The 27,186-nt window shown below is 48.9% G+C and overlaps 1 long non-coding RNA gene across 1 annotated transcript in view; it reads left to right on the top strand.

Annotated features, from left to right (window-relative positions):
- The window catches only part of LOC122463473, a 56,936-nt gene extending 43,677 nt beyond the window's left edge, over positions 1–13,259 (top strand). The window contains exons 2-3 of the long non-coding RNA XR_006286887.1: positions 6,047–6,146; positions 12,688–13,259. This is a non-coding gene — a long non-coding RNA (uncharacterized LOC122463473). The remainder of the gene's footprint in view (positions 1–6,046; positions 6,147–12,687) is intronic.
- Positions 13,260–27,186: the final 13,927 nt, after the last annotated feature.

Genomic DNA, 27,186 nt, shown 5'->3' with positions numbered 1-27,186 from the left:
CCCCTGAAAGGATAGTGTCACAGGGTCACTTTATAGCTTAAAACATCACCAAGATGCTGCAAAAAAAAATTACAAGAATGGGGGTAGGAGGAGGAGATGGTATTTAAGAAGATTTATTCTGCATATGTTCCGAATCAGGGACTCTGCTGAACTAGACACAGGGGACAGGACATCCTCTGGGAAATAAACTTGCCCTCCTGAGTTTGAAAATTCAATAGCCATAAGAAAGATTTTATTGTAGCACCTTGCATCCCAAAGTGCTTTACTCACAGTATCTGCAGGAATTGCTCCCTGAACACTGTAATGCAGCTACCTCTGGGGTGTAACATACTAGCTAGTCACAGTCAGCAATATTCAAACCTACAAGGTTTTAGGAGCAAGCAATGAAGAATCTCCAGTGGGATCTAGAAAGGGATTTTCAACATGACCCAAAATGCTACTTAGCCAGGGGTTATTGGTCCTACTGCTGCAATAAATGCCAGGCCATTGTTTGCGACCAGAGCCTCTCAAATATGGATATTAACGGCTGTCCTTCGGGGTAGAATCAGGATGGTTTTCACAAGAGGATGCTCACATTCAATCTCTTGCAGACGCAGTTCATCTGGCCTAAAAATAAAATGGATTTCAAAAGGGATTCTTTATTGAGTCTGCATGTCTACACGGTGGGTATGTCTACACTGCAATTTAATACCGTAGCTGGCTTGTGTCCTGGGCTCTGGGCTCCGGGACCCCGCGAGGGAAAAGTTTGTGGACGATACAAGTGCTTGCAAGTGCTATGGAGGATAGGATTAACATTCAAAATGATCTGGACAAACTGGTGAAATGATCTGAAGTCAATAGGATGAAATTCAATGAGGAGAAATGCAAAGCACTCCACTTGGGAAGGAACAATCAGTTGCACGCATACCAAATGGGAAATGACTACCTAGGAAGGAGTATTGTGGAAAGGGATCTGGAGGTCATAGTTGCTCAGAAGCTAAATATAAGTCAACAGTGTAACACTGATGCAAAAAAAGCAAACCTCATTCTGGGATGCATTAGCAGGAATGTTGTAAGCAAGACATAAGAAGTAATTCTTCCACTCATTTCTACGCTGATTAGGCCTCAACTGGAGTATTGTGTCCAGTTCTAGGAGCCACATTTCAGGAAAGCTGTGGACAAATTGGAGAAAGTCCAGAGAAGAGCAACAAAAATGATTAAAGGTCTAGAAAACAGGACCTATGAGGGACGGTTGAAAAAAAATTGGGTTTTTTTAGTCTGGAGAAGAGAAGATTAAGGGGGGACATAACAGTTTTCAAGTACGTAAAAGGTTGTTACAAGGAGGAAGGAGGTAAATTGTTCTCATAAACCTCGGAGGATAGGACAAGAAGCAAAAGAAGCAATGGGCTTAAATTGCAGCAAGGGAGGTTTAGGTTGGATATCAGGAAAAACTTCTTAACTGTCAGGGTGATTAAGCAGTGGAACAAATTGCCTAGGGAGGTTGAGGAATCTCCATTATTGGAGATTTTTAAGAGCAGGTTAGACAAACTCCTGTCAGGGATGGTCTAGCTCAGTGGTTCTCAAAGCCGGTCCGCTGCTTGTTCAGGGAAATCCCCTGGCATGCCGGACCAGTTTGTTTACCTGCTGCGTCTGCAGGTTCGGCCAATCGCGGCTCCCACTGGCCGCGGTTCGCCGCTCCAAGCCAATGGGGGCTGCGTGAAGGGTGGCCAGCAGGTTCCTTGGCCCGCGCCGCTTCCTGCAGCCCCCATTGGCCTGGAGCAGCGAACCGCGGCCAGTGGGAGCCGTGATTGGCTGAACCTGCGGACGCGGCAGCTAAACAAACCGGTCCGGCCCGCCAGGGGCTTTCCCTGAACAAGCAGCGGACCAGCTTTGAGAACCACTGGTCTAGATAATACTTAGTCCTGCCATGAGTGCAAGCGACTGGACTAGAAAACCTCTCGAGGTCCATTCCATGCTACAATTCTAGGATTCTCTCCAGCTCTCTAGCTGCCAGCCTGTGCTTCCCAGCGTTATGTTGCCCATTGTGTGTGTGTGTGTTGTGGTTCCTCTCTCGGCAATCAACAGAGGATGTGAGTTGTTACAGCCCCCATCTACAAAACCTTGGCTCTTAAGCTCAAGCTGTAACAGCTTATGCTTGTAGCTCCGGAGGTCCCCAGTGTGTTGGCCATCACATTACACCACTGGATCTCTCTAAGGCCAAGCCTGGGCTGACCCTATACGGAGCAGAAATAGCACCAGATAAAGTTTAAAAGAAAGAACTGATTTCACTTTCCTTCCTGAATGAAATCATTCACAGAGGCTGGCAGCCGTCAGCCTCTGCAGTGCCAAAGAAATTAAATGACCCTAATCTTGCTCCAAAGAGCACATGGACCAAAACTACCCATCTGTGCCATGACCAGGGAAACATTTCTCTTCCCTGAGCGCCAGTCCAACCAGGGAGTGCGGCAAGATTCCAGTTGCTGGCCCTCAAACCTTTGCTGCAAGCACTTCCTTTGTGATTAGGCCTGGCTGTTTATTCCTCGTGGAAATGAAAAGAGCAGTTTATCACATCTGCCTGGCAGGCAGAAAGTCATCGAGCAAGTGAGAGGGAAAGAGAGAGAGAGACTGTACCAGCCAGCTGGACAAAGCTGGGAGAATCAGCAAGGTAATAGAGGTATTTATTAAGGGAGAGAGGAAATTTATATGCCACTCCTGCTTCTTCTGCTTTCAGCCACTGCCAAGGGGAGAGAGGCAGCAGGCAACTCATACAGGTAATAGCCAGGAGTCTGTTTTCTACCCATTTGTCAGTCTGGGGAACATGAAAAATAAAGCAGATCCTGATAAACGAGAAATAAAGTGCACAGAGCTGGTTTGTGCATGTTTCCATGTGGCCCACCCAAAGCCACAAACAACCCAGATTCATGGGAAACTCAGCCCTGTTATGATTATTACTGTTTATTACTTGCATTGACATCATGCCTATAAACCCCAATCTGGGATCAGGACCTCATTGTGTTAGGGGCTGTATACACACGCCCACAATACACAGAAGATAAAAGTCTACTACCACTACCGGTTAATGGAGTTACTCCATTAACTTAAGTGGGTTGAGGCTCATCTTGAAGGTCCTGGATTCAGTATCACGGTCACAAACGTGGGCCTTGGTACTGCTCAGTTTGGGCACCCCTGCTCCAAGGTCCAGCGTGCCGTGGTAGAATAGAGGAGATAATTCCCACCTCTTCCCACAGTGACTCTCCTCTGAGCTGCTTTTGCCATGGAGTTGCCCGGCCATCCCAGGGCTCATTGTTGAGTGTGTATAGGAGCAGTAGGCACTGGGACCAGCTGCCTGGACCCCTGCAACACAGTGGGCGAGTCTAAATAATGCAAGCAGCTGGAGACAGCTGCTAGTGGTAGGCGGTGGCTGCAAAGCTGCAATTTAATGTCGTTGGAGTGGTTTAGCGTCTGTAAAACCACACTTTGGGTGTAAGAATCAAAAAGAAATGTATTCAACACTTGGTTGGCCCTGGGGGGGAAAAAGCATTAAAATGGCAAGAGATTTATCATGTTGGGATCAGTAAACTGTGAGCAGATACCAGGGGAGGGAGGGAGAGAACGGAGGGGGCGGGGGATGAAAGGGGGAGGGAAAGCAGAGGGAGGGGAGGAGAGCAGGGGAAAAGGCAGAGGGAGAAATGAGATAGAAGATGGAGAGAAAACGGAACAAAGAGAGAGAGAATGTGCGTAGGGGGGAGGGAGCAGAGGGGCAGAGATACCATAGACAGAGCAGGTGAGAGAGGAGGTAGGTGTGGGGGAATAGAGAGACTGGCACTGGCAGATCGAACAGGCGAGAGAGGGAACAGGCAAAGAACAGGGGGAGAGGTCAGGGAGCAGGCTGGGGAGGCGGGAGCCAGACATTGAGGACTAGAGAGACAGCAGGGGAAGGGCTGGAGGGAGGAAGGAGAGGAATTGAAGGCTGGCGGGAGCAGATTGGCACTGGGTTATGAATCTGCTCCGAACCATTGGAGACGCCTGATGTTTACAAGGGTTTTAAAAGCCCAAGACATAAACAGACCTTTTTTTATTTCTGAAATTACAGGGGGAGCTGCAGCAAAGCGATCAATGCGGATGGAACAGAGAGCAGGAGAGTTACAGGGCCCTGGGCGGGCTGGGCGCTTAACCTAAGTGGAATAAACCTGTGGTCAGGCCCAGAGCAATGACTGTTCTTTGCAGTGCAGTGGTAATGACATTGCAGCTCCCCGCAGCTTTTCAGGGATTATCCTTGGGGCAGCCCCGCCTTATTCTCAGGAGTCTGCTAGGTCTGAATCATTCAGGCAATTAGAGCATGCCTGCATTCACAGCCAGCATCAGACCCTCTCATATATAGCCACTGACCCTGCTCAGTGTCTCAGCTGCACTAGAGCCAGTGTGGGAAGGAGCACTGGAAATGCCTGATTCTCTCTTGCATTGCATACTGTACTATTATTTACACATTGCTGTCAACTGTCAGGATTTTATTACAAGTCTTAAAATACTTGGTGTCTTTCTTAAAGTCCCAGCTCCTGGAGTCATGGGATTAGGTGATAATCCCATCTTTCATTTCAAAATGAAAAGTTGCTCATGGTTGCAGAGAAAAGCTTGAAAAAAGAACTCAAGTGGACTCTAGAAGATCAGAATGCAAATAAAAAACATTTTTTTAAATTCATGATTTTAAAACCAGTCTCTCGATTTCTGAATGCTTGGGTTTAGCAATACTCTTTACACACTGGGTGTAAAATGCTACCACATCAGCTTTCTCCTTTCACATCATTGGCAGCATTTTACACCCATTGTGTATGGGTGTAATCCAGGGCATGGGGTGCAAGGCAGGAGAGAATTGTGGAGTACTGATGGGCTCAGAAGGATTTTGATTGGGAAATGTCGATTTGACCCTACACGCAATCGGACTAAAAATATTTCCATCAATGGTGATCAAAATTTACAGATAGGCAAAGTAAGGAAAATGCTACTTTGGGAACATATTGGGTCCCACCCTCATGTGTATTGATGTCTGCATTAATGGAGCTGGAGCAGAGGCACCGTTTAAATAGCTTTAACTTTTTGAATCGCAGCCTCTACTGTCATTAAATTCCTACATTTTTACGCCCCCATAATTTCCCTGCAACTGTGAAAATTTAAATGCATAAAACTAGAAAAAAATGCTTAAAACCCATAATTTCACTCAACTGTGAAAATTTAAATTGATGCAAATATTAAAAAAGCTAAAAAGTAAACCGATTGTCCGTTGAAATGATAAAAAATAGAGAAAATTGAATTCTGTCAAGGCTATGTATTGAAGACTCAGTTAAAATTACAAACTTTCACTTGAAGCATAAGGGGTTTCCTGGGCCTGCTTTCAGGCTAGCGACTGTAGGAAAGCATGTGATTTCAGCAGTCAGCCTGCCAGGAGCCAGCCGAGAGCAAGGTGGACTGAGCTGTGTCTCTCTGCCTTAGAAAGCAGCCTGCTTTGTCTCTCTCTAGTTTTGGTTCTTGTGTGTTAAGGTTCTGGATTCTAAGAAGTAAAGTAAGGGTTACATTGCAACTTTCCAAGAGTGGTATTTTATGTTTGTATGTAACTTCTCTGCTTGCACACCGTGAATGTAACAAGAATCAGGCCCCAACTGAGGGGTTCATAAGATTTGTGTTTTACAGTCACCTAGAGGCCCCAACTAAGATTGTGGCCCCATAGTGCTGTATAGAAATAGAGTGAGAGATAGTCCCTGATATGAAGAGCTTGTAGTCTGAATAGGCAACGGAAGAAGGATCCCCATTTTACAGGGGGGATATGAGGTGCGGAGAGACTAAGCGATATGCCACAGGTCCCATAGAGTCTGAATTGAACCCCAGTTTCCCAAATCCCTCCAGTGCCTTTACTTGCTAGGAGAAGGCCCTCCTCCTTCTCTTAGCACGAAGGAAAAAATGGACTCCCACTGGCTTGACTAGTTTAGCTAAAGAACTTGGAGATTTTGGGAGAAAAGCACCAGGGAGTCAAGGAAAGTATTAAGTGCTAATAATTCTATCTTTTTATTTTCAGTTATCCACCTACATGAAAGAGGCTTTTTTTGCTGATGCTTTCCTCCTGGGAGCTGAATGCTGCTTGAATCATCCGTCCAGGGTGACATGTGTAAATAGAAGTAAGGCACTGCCTTCTGAAGCTCTCTGTTGGAGTTGATGTGACATAAGGAGCACAGATGGATGCATTGGGGGAGGGCTGGGAGCATCTCTGGAGGAACCCAGGCATGCCTGTGTGTCACATCCCCTCAGCCCTGCAAAGTGGCATGCATGCAGGTATTTGCTGTTAGCAGTTAAACATGTGTCATGCTAGAGATGCACCTGGTGTCCCCTCCCAGACATATGTACATGCCATCAAGTTCAGAGCCAAACTTCCCAGGAGTTCAGATCTGGCCTGTCTAGTTGTATTGGCAACAAAGAAAACTAGGCTTTAATAAAAGACTAAGAGTCCCTTCTGGGCCCCACAATGACCAGCCCCTCCTAACCCAGTCTGGAGGTGTCTCCTGCCAGCCCCTGTGGCTCGCCTGGCCGTGCCAGCTCTTCCCCTGCTGCCGACTCCTCAGCCATTCTTTAAGGATCTTTGGGAACATCCATTGGCAGCTACATTCACCCCAAACATTTCCAGCTACAAGGGGCCTGGGCAGCTGCAGACCTGAGCAGGGAGTTTGCTCTCCTTGGTAAGGCCTTTGCAAAAGACCTGCCATGGGCACCACATTCCCTAACTAACCTCAGGCTAGACAGACACTGTACTCTCAGCCCATAACACGGGGCAGCATTTAACTGCACCCCCAGGAGCAATCAGGGACTGAGAGTCATAATTCCCTTCCTGGTTCCCCGTCACATGCCCTTGCTCCTTCTGGCTGGTATGTTGGGAGCGGAGGCAAGGCTCCACCCATCCTTGCCTACGCATCTGCAGGCAGAGGCTGTCCTCCCATGCCTACATGCTGTGCCCCACTCAGGGTAGTTAGGGGACACACTGGGGAAAGTCACAATCTTGCCCTGAATTAGAAGCTTGCTTTGCACCTTGTAAAAGGTTTCACGCAGTGCAGGAGCGCCACCTTGTGGACGGGTCTGTGAATTAGCTTTTGCCCCAACTGGAACCCCCTTCCTTCAGTTACTCATGCTGTGACCCCTCTGTCTCTCTCCTCCTCCTCCCGCCCCGACTTGGGGTGCTTCCTCTTTGTGACTTGCCCCTCTGGCCAGATAAAGTGCCACAGATAACAGTCAGGTGCCCGTAGAAAAGGTCTTCAGCCCCAGCTCAGGTCCCCATGGTCCGTGCATCTTTTTGGCTTTATGCCACCTTCCCAGGGGCTGGAATGGGGAACCCGGTCCTCCCTCTACACTGGGTTCCTATAACCAGCAACCCAAGTCTGCACAGTCCCACTCCTTGCTGCTGCTTCCCTCGACTTCTTCCTACCCAGCCTTTCTTCCCCAAGATTTCTCTGCATTGACCCTTCTTTTAGGTCTTGGATCCTGGGCTTATTCTCCCCCTGGGTTTCCTCCTCATGACCTCCCAGAGGATGACCGCAGACTCCTTTCCAGCAATGCTTTTCTGCTACAAACGTCCTCTCTTTATAATAACCAGCCTGTAAAGCCTGGCTCTCGCTCTGGATGTAGCCAGGTACCACATTTGGTCTCTCGGGTCCACACTAATCCATTTAGGGCCCTGTTTTTGGATGCACACCCCATCATTCACCCCATCATTGCTGCTTATCCACAGTAAAGGCTATTGGCAGGCTGGGGAGAGCAGCAGAAATGCTTGCTCAATTCCAATCTGCTCTACACTCCAGAAAAGCAATAGGAAGAAGTTTGCTGTCCTGAACTGGCAAGAGCCCACTCTCCTGGGCTGGGATGCGGTGTAGTGCTGCTTTTCTGGGAACCCGATCTGAAGGCAGAGTACTGCTTGAGTTGACCTGCCACCTTGTGGTGCTTGGTAGCTGCTCAGTGCACTGTGTGATGCAATAACTGATGCGTCCTCACCAGCAGCATTGTTGCTGTGGGCTTGATGTATCTGAGGAGTCCACATTTGTCCACCAGCATGTGTGTGTGTATCCCATGTCTAGCAATCTTCATTGCTTTTGACTTTGATTAGTATGCACCTTGGAGACATCATTTCACAATCTTTCCTGATCAAATTTTATTTGGATCCGGAGCGCATGTGTGTCTGAGCTCTTCAAAGCATGCAGGCTGCCGGACGTGAGCTAGACATGCGTCCAAACACCCCCTCTTTTCCCTCTCTCATCCTTCCCCCAGACTCTGGTGAAGTTCTGTCTGGACCAGAGCTGATCGGGGATTTCTCAACAAAACATTTTTGATCAGGAAGGTTTCTTGGGTCCAGGATGGGAGACCCACCCCTGCATAACCAATAGGCCAGCCCCCCACATCCCAGATGAGCGCCCTAACTGTGTGGCTGTCGAGTCAGCCTCACTCCCTTTTGGGACCAATTACTATTTAATTATTTATACAAAGTGGAATGGCTCCAACAGGAGAAACTGAGATTGAGGAAGAGACTCTCTAGCCCCGTGGGTAGAGGACTCACCTGGGGTGTGCCAGGTTCATGGCCCTGCTCTGAATCAGGCCTGGGTTTCCCACCCCCCTCAATGAGAGCCATAACCACTGGGTTATTAGCTATTCTGGGGTAGTGTCACAGTCTCTCTCTCTGGTTTTTCGTGAAAAATTTGGAAAGGTCCTGCTTACGTCTTAGTGCCGGTATCAACGCAGCCGAACTTTTCAGGAAACAGAATTCTTGCTTTCCAGCCAGCCCTAGTCTGGACCCATACTTCAGATGACTGAATTCCCCTCTCGTTCCTAGCTGCCCTATTGCAGCTAACCCTGCACTCAATCTACACATAGAACTTTATAGCCTGATTTCCCCCTCAATATTCCATTGGTGTCATTGGAGTTGACTCCTGGTGCAAGTGAGAGGAGGTTTAGACCCTTGATATCCAGGGCTATAAATCTTTTATCAGCACTGAACTGAATATAGCTCTTACCCCAAGGGAATCTCCTTCTACTGAATTGTCTGAATGACGGACAGGCCAGCTGCTCCCCGAGGGTGAATTCCACCTGCTGGCACTCTCCTGAGTATCTGGTTACCATATGACAGGCCTTGTAGCACATCAAAGCAGGGGTGAAGCCAGGCTTGATGGGTAGGAGGCTTCTTTCCCATTCAGCATGATGGGGAAAGAGGTTGTCTGAGGTCAGTTATAAACATTTGATGCCCTGCAGCTGCCTGTTGTTGATGTACAAACTACCAGCCTGGGGGCGGGGGATTCATTATCCTCTTCCCACTGCTTCAAGGTGCTGCCAGATGAGTTCTCCCAAAGGGGCCATTTATGAGGCAGAAAGAGAAGAATAGGACTGTGCCATAGACACAACATTGCTAACCTTGCGGCATCCCGGGGATGCCACTTCTGCCTTCAAACAAGATAAATACTGCAACGTCGTGGGCAATCGGAGGGAAAAAATGTCCCAGCCCACACGAATCCATCATCAAATAAGGGACAGATGCTGTGCATCATGGGGCACCAATATAGCCAGCTCTACATCATCATTAGCCATGGGGCAAGAGGAATGAGACAGGAGAGAAGAGACAAGTTTCACAAGAAGGATGGAGGAGGCATTCAGCTGCTCCGTCTTGCTGGTGTGGCATGGGCATGCTCTCCCCACATTGATCCTCAGGGTCCCAACTCTGAGCTGCAGATGCAAATCAAGTGCAATGCCACTGAAGTAAATGGGATTACACTGGTATATGGGAAGGCTGGGCACTGCAGAAAACCCTCAGATCTCTAGGAACTGTCTCCTATGTCCTGTCCTTTGCCCCCTGCAGAGCTGCGCTGCTCCATAAGGATACAACAAGTATATGTAATCTGCTTAGTTTTGTAGCAAGGGAGATTCAGGTTAGGTATAAAGAAAAGCTTTCTACTATAAGGACAGTTAAGATCAGGGGCGCTGGAATAATTTGTATAGTGGGTGGGGCCGAGAGCCATTAAATCAAAGTGTAAACCCTGTATAGGATGGAAACCACTTCAAGCCAGGGGATGTGGCAGCACCCATGGTTAGCTCTGGAACTGGGGTTACCAAGGAAGGTTGTGGAATCCCTGTCATTGGAGGGTTTTAAGAACAGGTTAGTCAAATACCTGCCAGGGATGGACTAGATAATACTTAGTCCTGCCTCAGTGCAGGGGACTGGACTAGATGGCCTATCAAGGTCCCTCCCAGTCCTACATTTCCATGATTGTAATTCATGCACTGACTTACCTCTGTAGAATGGAGCTGGTTGCTTCAAGCTCATCTCTGAGTGCTGTGGAAGCCACAAAGGGCACAATTTGGCTGTTCAGCCTCCAGAAAGTGTTCCATGTGGAAATTCTCTGTAGGCCTCGCCTCCCCCAACCGCTTCCCCATCTCCCCAGTCTCCTTATGGCAGAGTGAATTGGAGAAGCCCAGCGCCCTTTCCTGTTGAATCCAACAAGAAAGTTGGACCGAGTCCCCGGGTGGGTCCATCCCTGCCCACTCACTCTTGTGTCTACTTGTTAATTGCAAGAGACCTATTCCACTTGAAGGACTGTGAATAAAAGACAGTAGCTAATGACTAAGGGCTGGGAACCATAGTCTCTAGTTAAGCAAAACTCCTGCTGACTTCAATGGGAGTTTTGCCTGCCAACGAACTGCAGGGTCGAGCACTAAATTACACCCAGAGACAGTCGCTTCCTCCTTTGGTTGTGCTTGCTGTTAAACATGTTTTCCCCTCCCTCCCCTTCTCCTCTTCAGAACACTTTGTGCCAAATGACTCCACATATCCCGCAGGCCTCCCCTCCCAGTCCCTGCTCTCCCTGCCTGGAAAGTGGCTACCTCTTGGATAAGGGATTGTGGTTTCCCAAGACTCACACCTTGTCTTCCCCCCACCTCCCACCCACCACTTCTCTCCCTGCACACATTGTTATGGCGGTCCACACGCTCTTCTATCATTGTAACTTTTATTTTAGGCTGCGTGTGTCTGTTCAGGCAGTGTCCCGGCGTGGGGGGTTTTTGAGTCAATGGCGTGCCATCTTGCATCTGTGTATGTACCTGTGTCGGCAATGGGTTTGTGTCTGGTGGAGGGATGTCTGTGTCTCAGGGTGTCATCTCTGTACCTGTTGTGTGTTACGGATCTGTGTGTGCATGGGTGTGCACCTGTGGGCTTCTCTGCATCTGCATGTGTCATCTGTGTGCCTGGCTTTCAGCGTGGTGTCACAGTACGCGTATGTGTCTGGTGGATCAGTGCTGGGTCATGCCGGGCATGTATCCATGGTGTCTTTGGCGGGGAGGAGTACATGTGTGTGAATCAGTGCTGTCGTGTGTGTGTGTGTGTGTGTGTGTGTGTGTGAGAGAGAGAGAGAGAGAGAGAGAGAGAGACTAAGAAGCAGTGCTGTGTACGCTGGGAATTGGTGTCTTGGGAGTGTGTTTTGGTGCATGTGTGTGTGGTGTCTCTGGGGGGGGCTGTTTCTGGGGTGGGTGTGTGTGTTTGGTGTCTCTGGAGATTGTGCGTGTGTGTGCAGTGTCTCTGGTGGGGGGTGCCTCTGAGTGCTTGTGTGTGTGTGTGGTGTTGGCTGTTGCAAACCTTCCAAGTGATTTGTGGCTCTGACAGGTTGAATTGTGGGTAAAGTGCACTGCAAATGGGCAGCAAATTGGAAGTCTGGCTCCCCGTGGAGAGGCCATCCATCATCTCAGCGCAAGGCTGCAGCTGCCACCATTTGATCATCCCTCCCCAGATTACACAGAGTTCCTTTGGGTCCTCCCATAATTCACATCCCCCTGAGGGCCGGATAGTGTCCCCCTGGCCACCCCAGCGCTTTAATCTCCTCTGGAAGTGAGGCACTTTGTCACTCCCAGCCTTCACCCTTTCTGCCCTGCCAGCTCAGGAAGCATGGCCATAATACTTCAGGGTCGGTGGCTTAGGATGAGTGATGGAGCAGGGATGGGGAATGATTACACGGGGGCAGACTGACCCATTCATACTCCTAGCAGTTTACCTTCCCTGCATGGAGGGGCACCGGGAAACGGATGTGGCTGCAGTCAGCCTAAGACTCTCCAGGTGAGTCCATGCATGTGCAGGTCATTCATGCACACAAGCAACAAGGGGGCTGGCAGGGGAGGAAGGACACTCTGAGCCACAGAGCAAAGTCTCCAAAAACTACAATGCCCCTAAACCAGGCCCGACAGCACCTCCTGCTGGGAGAGGCTGGGACTGGAACAGCCAGGAGCTCTCACAGCCAGTGCTCCTACACCATTCCTCATGGCATCGCCTGCTGGGAGAGACTGGGACCAGTGCTGCTGGGTGCTCTCCTCACGGCCAGTGCCCCTGCTGGGAGAGCAAGGCCTAGAATGACAATGAGCGGCCCAGACACCATTCCCAATGGTGTCTCCTGCTTCTGGTAAGTTGCTCTAATGTTGGCTCAGTGTATTCTGTGGTGAGAGAGACTAATACATAGTAAAATATGGCCGCTAGGAACTGCGGGGGAAGAACCAGGGGGGCAGCATCCAGGGGGGAGGGCCAGGGGTCCACCATCACTGGAATTGTTTTGACTGTTTTACCGTGGCCCCTAAATTGGTTTGATCCAAATGGGGGTTCTGTTCTTGATGCTTATTAAACTCTAATCTCAATGTCATTCCTCATTGTTACAGCTGGACGCTGGCCAACATATTGAAACAAGAAGAAATTAAAAGACTTAGGAGGTGGCTGAAAGGCTCAGCGGAGTAACCTCTAGGCGGGGAGAGCTGGAGTGAACTGACGTGAGTGAGGAACTATTTCAAGGCTTACTAAAAAAAAAAAAAAGGCCAATTATAAATTGTTCCCTTCTGACAGTGGAAGGTTTAGCAAACAGCAACCGGGATGAAAGTGAATGTGAGGGTAGGAATCTCCAGGAATGTGCCTGGAAGGGGTTCTCTGTAGGGACTGAACTTCTGGTTCTAAAGCACAAGCATCAACAAGCTGAGCAAAAGGACCGTGGGGGTAGCTCGGAGGCAGTAGCAGACTCATAAAACCTCTATACTTGGTCTTGGCTCTAGAGCAGTGGTTCATTTTCAGGGCTCTTCTGGATTCTGCCCAGAAGCTTTAGACTTGAGCGGTACGTCCACACTGCAGCCTCCTTTCGGCGGTGTGTAGAGTACACACACTACACACACCCCTAGCATGGGACCGTCCCCACTCACGGGGTCCCAAAGCCCGGACCCAAACATCCACACCACAGTCTTACAGTCCCACAGCCCAAGCCCCACAAGCCTGAGTCAGCTGACATGAGCCAGCTGCAGGTGTTTAATTGCTGTGGAGACATACGCTTAGGGTGAGGCTACTCCGCACGCTAAGGCTCGGTCTGTGGGACCTGGGCTTGTGGATGTGGTGTTCCCAAGCCCGGGCTTGAGCATCCACACTGCATTGTAAACCTGGGTTTGCAATTGCCGGTCCTGGGTATCACAGCTGTGCTAACACATCCATACTGCACTATGTAGACCTTCTGACTTGTGTCTGTGGCTTTATGTACATCCATATGGCAAAATGACAGGGACTTGGACTAAAGGGTCAGTGTCACCCTGTGACAGGTGCCGAGTGGGATTGTCAACCTAATTCCCATTGATTTCAATGGACTTATGAAAACCCCACTAGTTCCCTACGTACCTTTAAAAATCTGGCCTAAGTGACTTGACCAAGGTCACACAGGGTATCTGTGGCACCATCAGAACTTCAACCCAGATCTCCTAAGCCCCACTCCAGTGCCTTAATCACAAGGCCATCCTGGCTCTTAGAATGGGGGCTGGAACAGCTATTCCAGTCCTGAGACCCTATTCAGTTCTGCTAGTACCCCTCACTCCTGACCTCCTGCTCATTCAGCCCTAAAACAGTTCTACTGATACACCCCAATCCTGATCTGCTTTACTCCCTGCCATTCCAGTCAGGGACTTAAAGCAGTTCTGCCTCTGTGCTTTCAACATGATCTGGTGCACCCCTTCTGCAGAGCAGAATTGTGTAGTTATTGGAGGCTTTATGCTGTGGACCAAATCACCCCTAGAGGACTAGACTGAGATCTCCAAACTCATTCCACTTGTGTTGAGAAACCTACAAGTCTCCAGATATGTGAGGTGCCTCCCCCAACTCGCCACCAAGACAAAAAGCTCCAAAATTAACATTGAGAGAGAGACGAGAAGTCTGCAGGAAAATCAATTAATGATAAAACCCTTCAGCAAACACAGGCAATTTTATCATTTTATGCTGCTATCTAAGCAGTAATATATATATGTGTGTGTGTGTGTGTGTGTGTGTTATGTACATTAAATTACATCTCCAAGACACTGGGTCAGAAATCTGTGCTCCTGCAGCCTGCTTTTTAATCTCCTATTAAACACTACGTCTTCTGATTGCTTTTGTCAGCTCTCTAAATTTAATAACTGAACTAACCATCTTCTCCCATTGTTCATATATAAATAAGTGTTGGATCGATACAGCGCATCTTAAAAAAGCCCCTGCCTTTGAAAAATGAGAGGAGTGAAGCCTTGCCAACAAATGCAAGAAAATTATGACTTTGCACCTCCAACACTGTTTATAACCAGAAAAACCCTTCCATTAAATGTTCTCTGGCACCAAAAAAAATTGGATCAATGAGGACTATATGAGCTTTTATTTTCTGAGCTGGGGAATAGATTGTCTGGGTGTCATTCATCCTCACCTTCCCTATGTTCCATGGCTAAATTTTGGGATGTAATTAGGTTACCAGTTACTGCAGTTGCCACAGCCTTGTAATGTTTGCGATGTCCCTGTGACCCTGGCAGACCAGATGCCAATGCACGCCAAAGCTCCAGGCCAATTCACCTGTGTATTAGTATAGATCAAAGTGATTATGAAATATATGAGAGTATAGGTGGTGTTTAAACTTCATGAAAGCTAATGAGATGTTACTTGCATTGTTTTCACTTATCTGTATCCAGCTATAATGTAGAACAAACATTTACATTATGGATACCCCTGTAACCAAATAACCCATCAAACGAGGAAGAAGCCTTTTATCATGCAAATAAAGAACTTTAACAGACAAGTGCTAATTTCAAAGCAAGTGGTCGTTGTGTGTGATGATCGGAGGTCAAAGACTCAAAATGCATTCCTTGCTCTCTGTCTTCAAAGGCAAAGCCCACGTGGGTAGTGACCCTGTCAGCTCGTTCTCTGTGAGAAGAGGCTATAAGTATGGATTAAGGGAAATATCCTTCATCTCTGGACTGTTTGGATTCTCACAGGGTGGAATAACTGAATGAGAAGACTGAGATCCCCAGAGTTATTCTGGGTAGCCTGGAGAGACTTTTGGGAAACTGATAGATTACTACATTTCTGCTACCATTTGGACTTCTAGACTGTACCTCAGCTGTATATGTGTTACATGCTTTAACCTCTCAATAACTCTCATTTCCTTTTCTTAACTAATTAACCTGTAGGTAGTTTACTATAGAATTGGCTACCAGTGTTGTTTTTGGTGTAAAATATAGGGCAGGCTACCAAATGATCTGGGGTAAGTGACTGGCCTCTTGGGATTGGAAGCAATTTAAATTGGTCAAGTTTGGTGTAAGTGACCTTTTATCACAAAGTCCAGTTTATCTGGGTGGCAGGATAGACTGGAGAGTCTAAGGGAACTGTCTGTGACTTCTTGGTAAGACTGGTATAGTGATCCAGGCGCTCACATTTGTTACCGGCTTGGTGAAATCTAGTTATAAAACACACCACTAGTTTGGGATGTCTGCCTTGTTTTCTGACAGTCTGCCCTAAGGTGGGCACTCATGGTCATGAGCGACTCCAGACAGCATGACAGTCCCTCTTTAGTGGCTGGTCCACATAGAACATAACAGTCTACTGTTGTTACTAGCTAATGGAGTCACTCCTTTAGCTCAAGTGGTAGAGGCCTGTGCAATGATACTGAAGGGGATCAGTCGGTGTGGCTGTAGTACATTTGAAAATGTTATGCTCCCACCCCGTAATGGCTGGCTCACATAAAGGATAATAGTTTACTACTGCTATCATATAATGGAATTACTCCTTTAGTTCAAGGGGCAGCAAGTCTGTGCTATGGGGATGAAAGTCCTGGGTTCAAACCCTGCTAATGACCCATACAGGAGGCGGAAGTGGGTATTGTTGCATCCTGGCTCCATCACCCCATCCTCAGATCTTTTCACCAGTTCTCCCCATATTCACATATCAAGATTCAGTCCAAAATTCCCTTAAGTGACACTAGAATCTCGAGTAATTCCAGCTGAGTTGCTCTGGGTTTATACCATGCAGAGAAACTCTATTGACTTCCCTGGAATTATGTCTGATTAAGACTGGCATAACTGAGTAAATAATTTGTCCCCGTCTTTGAAAATGCACCAATCTTTGCTCACCACCCCCACCCGCCCCCATTCCCTCTGCTCTTTTAGCACTGACCTCCTATCTGGTCTTCCCTGGTGGGAGAGCCTTCTTCATTGCAGCTCCTGATGGCCTCCCTCTCTCTCCTCCTCCTCCTCAGTTCTCCATCGTCAAACCTCACCTCAGGCACATTCTCTCCCCTGCCTGTGCCTCGTTTATGCAAGATTTCCAACTGGACTTTTCAGCCCTCAGGGGTTTGGAGAGGCCTCCGGAAGGTATCTGGCACCAGGAAGGATAGACTGTTTTGGCAGAAGACTGGGAGTCAGGACTGCCTTCCAGAGAGAGACTAAAGAAGCTCCAGCTATTCAGTTTATCGAAAAGAAAATTAAGGAGGTGACTACATCATGGTCCATAAGGCCCAGATCCTTAAAGGTAGATAGGCACCTAAGTACAGTACCTTTTAGAGCTCTGTCTGAGGTGCCTTCATGGAGAGAGGATTTCTGAGAGTAGGGGGCTTTTTGGTTTAGCCAGCAAAAGCAAAATGAGAGCCACTGACTGAAAGCTGAAACTCAACACATTTTGCTGGGAAATAAGGTGCAAATTTGTAACAAGGAGACTCATTTAACCATTGGAACAACTTGCCCAGGACCAGACTCATTCTCCATCACTTGGAGTGTTCAGATCAAGCTCCGACGTCTCTTTCTAAGAAATATACCCTGTGGTTGAGCTACAGTATCAGGCTAGAGGCAGGAATTACAGGGCAACATTCTCTGTTCTGTGTTGTGCAGGAAGGTCAGACTAGATGGTCTGAATGGTCCCTTGTGGCCTTCAAGTCTGAGTGAAATCTTGCTCCCACTGAAGCCACTAGAAGTTTTGCTGTTGACTCTAATGGATTCCAGGATTTCACCCTATGAAGCTCTTCTCAACTCTGCTACTGCCTCACTAGTTGACCTTGGACAACTCAATTAACCTCTCTGTGCCTCCATTTCCCTACCTTTTCAAATAGAGATGATCCTACTGACCTACCTCCCAGGAGAGGGATTGGGGTGAATCAACGTTTGTAAAGTGCACTGAGATCCTCAGCGAGAAAGTGCACAAGGGGCCTGCCTTGCCATGTTAAATGGGCTCTCTCGTGCACACATGGCCGTCAAGGAGAGTAGTGCCATTAACGCAGTCCCTGGCGTTACTCCAGATTCCCGCTGGAGGAAGTGATATGGGAACATGGCTCAGAGACTCTCTGAGCCTGGTGATGTTTGCTCTTCCCTGGTATGTCTGCTCAATAATGGGCAGAAGGTGGGTAAGCGCCTTTGGGTTCTGGACAGACTCCGCTCCTGCTGTCAGTCTTGCTCATTGCTGCAGAGCTCTCTGCTCCTGCTGCGGGAAGGAGGGAAGCAGGCAGTTTAGTTTAATGAGTATTGGAGCCCAGTTCCTTAAACACTCCATTTCCAGGGCCCGGCACTTGGTTATAGGCCATGAATTTTTGCAGCTGTTGATTAATGGGGAAATAAATGTCCAGCTCTGTAAAGCCATTGGCCTCGGTCTCTGGTAATGGCAGCTGGTAGCAACATCCACCCTGCCCCCTTCCTTCTCATCCCTGCCAGCTCCTCCCAAGACAGCAGCTCCCTCCTTACCTTGGTGAAACATGGGCACATCTAGATGCTTCCTGGTGCATAACTACAGAGAGCATCAGATGGCCTTGCAGCTATGAGTGGGCACAGAGCGGGGCCCTGCAACGGGGAATGATCCCGAACAGACCTACACGTGCTGCGTGTGTGTTGTGGGGAGAATATGGCCCCTTCATGGGGCATAAATCTAAGAGTGGGACTGCACTTGTGTTGGACTGACATTCCGAGGAGGAAAAAATATGCCAGGAGGGGGAATTCCTTCCCCAGAGCCATGTAAATCACTCTGGCTCAGCCAGTTGCATTTAGATCAAGCTCCATGCAGCCAGGGGCAGTAGTTGGGCTAACAGTGACCTCTGCCTGCTTTGCAAATTCCAGATGGATTTACTGTGGGCTGTCTATCCTCCTCCTCCCTGCAAACACTTCATGCTGCCAGCTGCTTCGCATGTCAGCAGCTGACGGGCTGATGCGCAGGTGCCAGGCAGCTGCCTGGTGTAACAGAGACACAGGGGTGGATCATGGAGTGGGAGTTTGGAAGGGGAAGGATGGAAGGGAATGTCTGGCAGGGCGGGGGCTGCTATGTGGGGGAGGAAAGGTGAGAGACAGGCCCAGTCGGGGAGGAAGAAAAGGAGACAGATTGAACAGCTGAGTCATCATCACTTTGTTACCAAGGTAGAGAGTGTGATTGCTGCCCAGGACTCATGGCTATTGGAAATGGAGGGCTTTGAAAGAAGTGGCATCATCTAGGGGGTAGGGCACTGGGAGTCATTTCTCGCTCTGCCACTGACCTGCTACGTGACTGTGACCAAATCACTTCCCTGCTCAGTGCCTCAGTTTCCCCATCTGTAACATGGAGATCATACCACTGACCTCCATTTGTTCTTGAAGCTTATGGAGGCAACATGCGAGGAACTTAGCATTAGCCACCACCAACCTATGCAGCTGGTCCGAGGCTGTGGGTGGGTGATGGAAACAGGGTGAGGGCTTTGGAAATCTATATCCCCTCCTTCCTATTAAAACAATTCTGTCTAGATAACTCTTAAAATGATTTGCTGCCCTTGAAAAATGACCTGGGGTCCTGCTTCTACTGTGGGCTCATTCATGAAGGCCTGGTCTATGCTAGAAATGTTATTCCAGTATTATAACCGTGTTGGTTAGGGATGTGATTTTTTTACTGATATACCAGTAAAAGCCGTAGCGTGGACATCTTTATATTGGTATTCAGGTGCCCTATACTCTTACAATTTATTTCACTTCCCAAAATTGAATAGGGTATACCAGGATAAGCATTTTTATACCAGGTTTCAGAGTAACAGCCGTGTTAGTCTGTATTCGTAAAAAGAAAAGGAGTACTTGTGGCACCTTAGAGACTAACCAGTTTATTTGAGCATGAGCTTTCGTGAGCTACAGCTCACTTCATCGGATGCATAGCATATCGTGGAAACTGCAGAAGACATTATATACACACAGAGACCATGAAACAAAACTTCCTCCCACCCCACTCTCCTGCTGGTAACAGCTTATCTAAAGTGATCATCAAGTAGAGCCATTTCCAGCACAAATCCCAGAAATGGCTCTACTTGATGATCACTTTAGATAAGCTGTTACCAGCAGGAGAGTGGGGTGGGAGGAAGTTTTGTTTCATGGTCTCTGTGTGTATATAATGTCTTCTGCAGTTTCCACGATATGCTATGCATCCGATGAAGTGAGCTGTAGCTCACGAAAGCTCATGCTCAAATAAACTGGTTAGTCTCTAAGGTGCCACAAGTACTCCTTTTCATTTTTATACCAGTGTCACTGCATCCACTGTTTGCCACTTTAAGCAGTAAGCTTTCTAATGTAGCTTGGGCCTTTGGGACTGGTCCAAAACTCACTGAAGCCAGAGGAAGTCTTTCCAGTGGTGTCAGTGTGCTTTGGATCAGGCCCTAATCCTCCCTCACTCCTGTGATTTGTGGAAACCAGCCGTGTTTCATGAATAGTTTTTGTTTCAGTGAACTGACATTTATTTTAAACAGTATGTCAAAAAATTCCCAACCAACAATAGCTGCACCCTCTAACACAGAACACCCCCGAGCCTCTTGCTCTGTTCTCTCTGTTACCTATAGGCTCCTATTTACACTGTTCAGGATCAGACGGTATTATTATCCTCCCCAGGTGGCCAGTTGTGAATTCTGCCAGCACAGAACATGCCTTCAAAAAAAGAACCTATTCCCCCATTCAGAAACAGAGAGAGATGTTTGCAGTAATGGGGGGTTGAATTCCAATCGTATGTTACACTCCAAAGTGTAAAGGGTGAGATAAGCAAGGCCTCCTTTGAACAGTGCATTTTCAGTCACCCATCGAAAAAGGACCTGGCAGTTCCATCCTTTTGTTTCTCCCTGGCTTCAGAGAACAGCAAACAAGGCGTTTTTATTCCTTTGTAGGCAGAAGGAGGGTTCCTTTACAGGGAAGATGGGGGAGAAAGCAAAAGGGAGGGAGAAAGGAAGGAGGCAGAACAGAAATGAGTATAATTAAAACTACTTATTATTCATGTTGCGGTAGCACCTAGGAACCCCCATCTTGGACCATGATCCCATTGTGCTAGGTGCTGTACAGACACCTAACAAAAAGATGGTCCCTGGCCCACAGAGCTTACTTCATATTAAAACTCTGGATACAAAGTATCACAACTTTGGGGGAAAAATTAGATCCACATGAGCACTCTGTCTGTGTCGCCCTCTCCTGGCTTACGTAGTGCAACTCCCCATGTCATTCACCAGCCACTGGAGGGTAAATATTCAAAAGAGGCACCATCAAGGCCCAGAGCTGTGTGCGTTGGGTGCTGGGCTCTGTTGAAAATCTGCCCACTGGTGTCACAATGGGAGCTGCTGGGAGCTGTCCCTTATTCCAGCACCTAACTGGGAGCTGAGTTGTTCTGCAAAATTTGGCCCTGGTTGTGAGGACTGAGGGTGAGATTCACTAATATATTTAGCTGCCTAATTCCCATTGATTTCCTACCCTGAGCCCTTAAAACTGGCTACACAAGGCAGCTGGTTGTTTTGGAGCTAAAGGACCTAAGCTCTCTCCAACACACTGGTGGGTAAGAGCTCAGTGCTTGTTTCTGGCCCCTAACTCACTGACGGCACAAACCGAGTTCAGAACTAGACCTGAACTTTCCCACATTGGTGGGTAACTCAACTCCGCAGGATCGGCTGAGCCTTTCCGAGCATGTGCCTTTTGTTAGCTGGCCCTTTAAATCTGGGAGAAACAAGCACCTGTAACCCTAAGGTGTCCATTTTGCACCAAACTGCCCTCCTCTCCCTTCTAGCTAGCAGGGATATTTCCATGCTGTTAGGTTTTCCCTCCTTCCTTTATGCTTGAGTCCATAATGGAGCTTCTATGAGGGCTGGCAGGTGCATATGTACAAGCTATATTACTGTCTCTTGGAAAGATGTGGGCCTGCTCTTGTTCACAGCCCTTGCAGACCCACTCCCTTAGCTCACCAGCTAGAGGCTCGAGTCTTTGGAATCAAAAGTGAGGAGATCAACTGCATGCACTGGGTTACTGGTGAACCATGTAGGGCTGGGGGCAGCTGGCTCATGCCTTGGAAAGAAAGAGTGTCTTTTGTTCATGCAGTCGTCTGTCTGAGTCATTCAGGATCAGCTTTGGTGGGGCTTGGAAGAAGTCTCATGTAGGGTTCTTAAGCAGAAATCCCTCCTTAATATAGTGCACTGCAGAGGGGTAGTGTGAAGTGGGGAAACAAAGGACTCTGTGGGGAGGGAGGGCAGGGGTGTGCAATGATTGGAGCGGCTTTGAAAAGAATCCTCTTAAAGCCAAGTAGGGTGAGTTGTGCTTCTCTGTTTTAGGGAGCAGCCTGTTTTGTTTCTCTCTGGGTTGGGGTTCTTGCGTGCTCTGAATTCTAAGAAATAAAGCAGTGTTACATTGCAGCCTGCCAGCAAGAGTATTCCATGTTGGATGTGATTTCTCAGTTTGCATGCTGCGAAACATAACAGACTCTGACGCAGAGATGGGCTCCCCCTGCCTCCTTCCTCTGCCCTTGGGAGCAGAAGAACAACAGCTGGGAGCCTGGAGTGCCTTGACCCTCTACCACAACTGCATGTAAGTAGAGAGGGGAAGGGGGTGTATATTTTGTAGAGTGAAGAGTGCCCGAGGGAAGGAAGGGGAACATGGCTTGCAGCTTCTCTAGCTTCACTCCCATTAGGGTTACCCCTAAATATCCAGGGCCAAAGGGGAGGGATCAAAACACAGCCCCTCCCCTTGGAATAACTTTCCCACACATCCTGTGGACTTCACACTCCGTAATCGCTTTCCCTTGTCTAGTCTGTTGGGTCTACAGGTGTTTGCTGCCATAGGTCTGCCTGGCAGCATACACGAAGCTTAATTACAGACCGAGTCCAGCTGCAGCTGTTTTCAAGGCAGCTATAGTATTGTGTTCAGCTGCGCGTGGCACACAACCTATTAATTAGCACCACCTTGCAGCCAGTAAACGAAACCCCCAGCAGCTTGCTCGGTCTCGGTAAAGCGTTTGGGGCCACTGGGATGAACGTCCCAGAGGCAGGAGCCGTGTTTGCTCGGCTTATTAACCAGGGGAGCAGAGGAGGAAAGTTTATTGCTTGTGACTTTGGTATTTGGTGCTGGATCTGCAGCCCTGGAGACTGAATCTATAGCTCTTAGGTAGTCATATGGCCCTGCCTCAGGAGAGACACCAAGGACAGAGTAGACTACGGGGACTGAGCTCTCCTCCCAGCCACTGGAGCTGATCCCTCCAGATCTGCGTGGAGGCCGTTGGCAGGCAGTACTGGGGACGCTTGCCCTCCTATCACCCAGGCAGTCCCTGCTGCATGACAAATGGAGAGCTTCATACTCCGGAGCAGTGAAGTTGGCCCTAAATCCCACCCGATTTTGAAAGCGAAGAGGAGGAATTCAGGGGGCAAATGTCACATTCCATTACCCTGGTATCACTCCACTCAAATCAGTGGGACCCAGGGAAGGCTATGTCGGGCTTCAGAGCAGAAGCACCACGTGCTGCCACATGCTTAATCAGATGGGGAGAGCTGTGGCTGGATCCATAGGATGGAGTGTAACCAAGCGAGTGCGCTTTAGCGTTTAGGGGGCCCTGCTCTTGTGCCGAGTGATAGCCGGTGATGTCACGAGAACCTTGCATTAGGGGGATACTCATCCTCCTTCTTATATTTCGCCTGTGGGATTGAGCTGCTCCTTTTTCCATGCTGTGCCTTGTGGTGCAGAGGAGGGTGGTGTGACGGGTGAGGCTGGGTGATGCCCTGTCGTGCCAGGTGTTGGGCTGGATCCTGATCTCAGCCATGCCAGCGGACATCTTGAGTAAGCGAAGGGGCTGCTTTGGATTTACACTGGTGTTAGCGAGAGCGGAGTCTGGCCCCTTGTCAGCGAGGCTATCAGGAGCTGCGCCACAGTTTGGGTGGAGCAAAGGAAGTTGCATTTATTCACTGGAGATCGCCTGGCTGGGGGCCACAGTGCTCCTCGGATGTTCTGTGAGTCCAGATGGTGAAGGGGGAGACAGAGGCTGCATTTCCCAAAGGAAATTCCATTAATCTCTGCTTCCCCCTCACCAAACTTCTCAACTTGCCTCCACAGACTCCTTAATCCTGCCAGTTCGTGTTGCCTGCAGCTGAGAGGCTCCTAGCCTGGCACAGTGTACATGGGAAAGCCGAGTGGGTGGGAGAGGAAAATGGCACCCACCTGCCTCCAACGGGTGGGGTACTTGATGGGGCTGGTGGCAGTTGGAACAACCCTGGCTGGATGCGAGAGGAGCGCACATGCTGAGCGGACGCTGGGTTGCTCCTGTCCTTCAGGGTCACTGGCACTCAATGGCATAGGGAGGAAGGGAGGCGATTGGTCACTTGTTCTCCCCTTTCATTAATTTAAACCCTAGTTTGGGCCACGTGGTGCCGCTTTATGCGCTGTTCAGTGTGAGGGAATGGACCGGGCAGGGTTCTGATACCGGGCATGGCAGGAGGGCGGGGTGTGATCAAGCTTGTTGCTTTCACCCTCTTCTCCCAAGGCCAGTTTCCAGTGTGGTTAAAAGGAATGGTTCCCTGAAGTAAAAGACCTGGGCTCTCACTGTGAGCTTGGAGCTCACAGGATAGGGGAAGACCTTGTGGCCTGCATGGGCTGAGGTTCCCCCTTTTTGTACCCTCTGCCGCCATCATAGGCTGCAGGGAGAGGGGGGGACTCAGAAGAATGAGCTGAATTCTAGGGTAGGCTGAGGAGGCCAGGTTATGGGTCATGTGGCTGGAGACCCCGAAACTGAAACCACTTAAAATGCCTGGCAGGTGAGGGTACGGGTGGCAGGGCGGGTAGCACCACTCCCCTGCATTAAGTTGAATAAAATTGACAGCCTGGTGCTTAAAATCCATCCCCTTGTTTGTCCTCAGTCGCCACCATGCCTACGCCAAAGGATTGCAGCTGGAAGGCCAGGCTGCAGTGCACCCACAGGGTGAGGACACCACCCCATGGAAGCCAGGGATGAGAGAAGCATCCTTAACGCTTTGGGGTCTGGAGGCTCCGGCAGTTCGTTGTGGATCGTGTCTCTGTTTTTACATAGCTCATGAGTTCATTGTTCTGATTAAAGAAGGGGCTATAGCGGAATCTCCTCTTTCTCTTCTACGGTGGCTTCTATTATGTCTCCCTCCCCTAGGTGGAGAATCTTTGACGTGGTATTTCTAGTTGCTTCAGGCCAAGAGAGAGGGAGCGGGGGTAGTGGGGAAAGAGAGCAGCAGAAAGGGAATGAGACTGGGATCAGTCAATAGCCAGCTTGATAACAAATTCAATGACACAGGGAACAATTTTTCCCCGACGCTGCCAATTCTTTAATGACTTTGACGCTAAGGGCCCCAAAGGAGGGGAACTTTGACTCTGCAAAAAACCCTTTGCTGAAGCAGAATTGCTTTATTTAAGGCTATGTCAGGCGTGTTTAAATATTAAAGGTTGAGCAATAATGGATGATATTCGTTTAGGTTGTAAGTGCTGATTGGTAGCCCGCATTTACCGAAGGCAAGTGGTTGTGGGCATGTGCGTGCTGGTAGCAATAATTGGTCTTTTATCTTTTGGGCCAGCTGGCCCCTAGAGGGTGACAAGAGCATATGTAACCCCCGCTCAGTGTATGCTACGTGTCACCCTTTGTGCTTGATACACAGGATGCTGGTATGCTACAGCTCTCAATCTGCTACTCTGGCTCTGTAGTGCATGCTTTTAGCCCTGGAGATCTCCAGTGTGTCGACCAAGATGGCAGCTGTCACACGAGACCCATTAGGAGATCCCAATGGGCTTGCCATCTGGCCCCTTTGGCTGAGTAAGGCCAAGCATGGCTCCCTCTGGAACCCATCGATGCTGCTCCAAACATCATCCAGTGGGAGGCGCGCAGGAGCAGCACTTCCCGGAGGTGCCTTGTGTGTGCCTGCGTCCACAGTGAGTATATGAAGTAAAGCATGGGGAAGGACAGTTTCTGAATCCTCAGAAAGGTCTGGCTACCTCCCACCATAGAGGGGAATAAAGGTGACCCCTTTCCATGACGCAGAAGCCCCCGGCCGAGGAATCGGACAGACACACCTCCCTTCTTTGTGCTGCTGGTGTTTATTTTGGGTTTGTTTTTAACCCCTACTGTTCAACTTTACAAAGTCCTCATGCCGATACGTTGGTTTATGTATAAAATATGTACAGGAAAGCACTGCAGGAACCATCGCGCCCCCTAGGCCAGCCAGGCGTGCGAGTGAAAGAGTGCTTCTCTCCTTGGCAGGGGAGGATAGGGTCGAGAAACGTAACGATTTCCAAGTACATAAGCAAATATTTACAGGTGACAAGACAAAAAGATATATCTCCAGTGTCGTCTCCAGGAGAGAGAGGAGCAGCAAAGCCCCCTCCCAGCTCCATTTGTTATATTGATTTATAAAGACTGCGTGTATCGATTTTTACAGGCTGTGTGTCTGCCAAGGATGTACAGCTCCAACTTTCGCTTGTGCTGGCAAGAGGTCGCAGAAACCGCTCCAGCCATAGACTTTGGCGCTCCGTGTTCTACAGCGTTATGGAACGATGCCTCCGAAATACTCCCATGATCTAGAGTAAATGCCACACAAATGGGGAGTCCATTCCAGGTGTGGGGTGGGGGAATCCAGCCTGAGCTTTCCCCAGGGCTGTCCTGGTGTTAATGCAATGGAAGCCTAAAAGCTGTCTTTGCAGATAGAGATCTCCCTTTGAGCTGCTTAATTTATTTGGAGTAAATAGGAGAACCTGGGCTGGATTTCTGTGCCCGCCTGGAATGGATGCAGCTGGGGGATGCTCGAGTAGTTACAGCTTCTAATAGGATTTGGTGGTTAGAATGGCTTGTTAGACTGGAATGCCTTTAAATAGCCATGAAAGGTAGCTAAGCAGGGTGTGAGGTTAAAGGCAGTGGCCACCAAATGCTGTTCATTGACTCATTGTAACACAACTGAAAATGCTGATCTCTAAAACTAAACCCTGATGCCACTGATCCGCAAAATCCTCACTGATCTGAATGGGCCTGGGATTTGTCCCCCCATGTCTTCAAGCTTGTGGAGAGTGTAATGTGGATTAAATCTACAGCTGGGCAAGGGTTTCCCAGTACTTTAGCTTGAGGCACTGGGAAAAACCCTGCTGTACTTCAGTCTGGGTCTGGCTTAAACCCAGGAGCTGGGAGAGCTGCTAGTTTATTTCATGCTCTGCCCCATTGCATTGCATCAGCTCTGCTCTGCTCTGCTCTGCTCTGCTCGGAAATGGTGCAGAGGAAGGCGTGCTGCCCTGCATGCATCCTCTCCAGTCCTCATGCAACAGCTTGGGCAGCAGCCAGGCAAAGAAACAAGGTAGCGTCCCTCCCGGCCACTCTGTGAGTGAGAGGATGGGGAGGATAGTAAGGAACAGAGACGGAATTACAGACCACAGAAACATGCGAGTGAACTGCTGTTGTGTTCCACTGCAGCTTCCGACCAAGGAGAGAGCATACTGCCAGGAACCATGAGCTCTGGGGAGAATGCAAGGGATGGATGTCTTCCCGTCCTGCATCCACTCTCACACACGCTTTCGGACCTGCATGCATACAGGTGCTTGTACTTGTGCAGGCATGTACTTGTAGACTTTTGTATACACACGCAATGTTGGTCTGTGCTCACACATACTCGTGTCGCTACA

This window comes from Chelonia mydas, chromosome 21, assembly GCF_015237465.2.
Source record: "Chelonia mydas isolate rCheMyd1 chromosome 21, rCheMyd1.pri.v2, whole genome shotgun sequence".
Classification (NCBI taxonomy): Eukaryota; Metazoa; Chordata; order Testudines; family Cheloniidae; genus Chelonia; species Chelonia mydas.
Note: the sequence above shows the minus strand (reverse complement) of the source record. Positions and strands in the feature narration are given on the sequence as shown.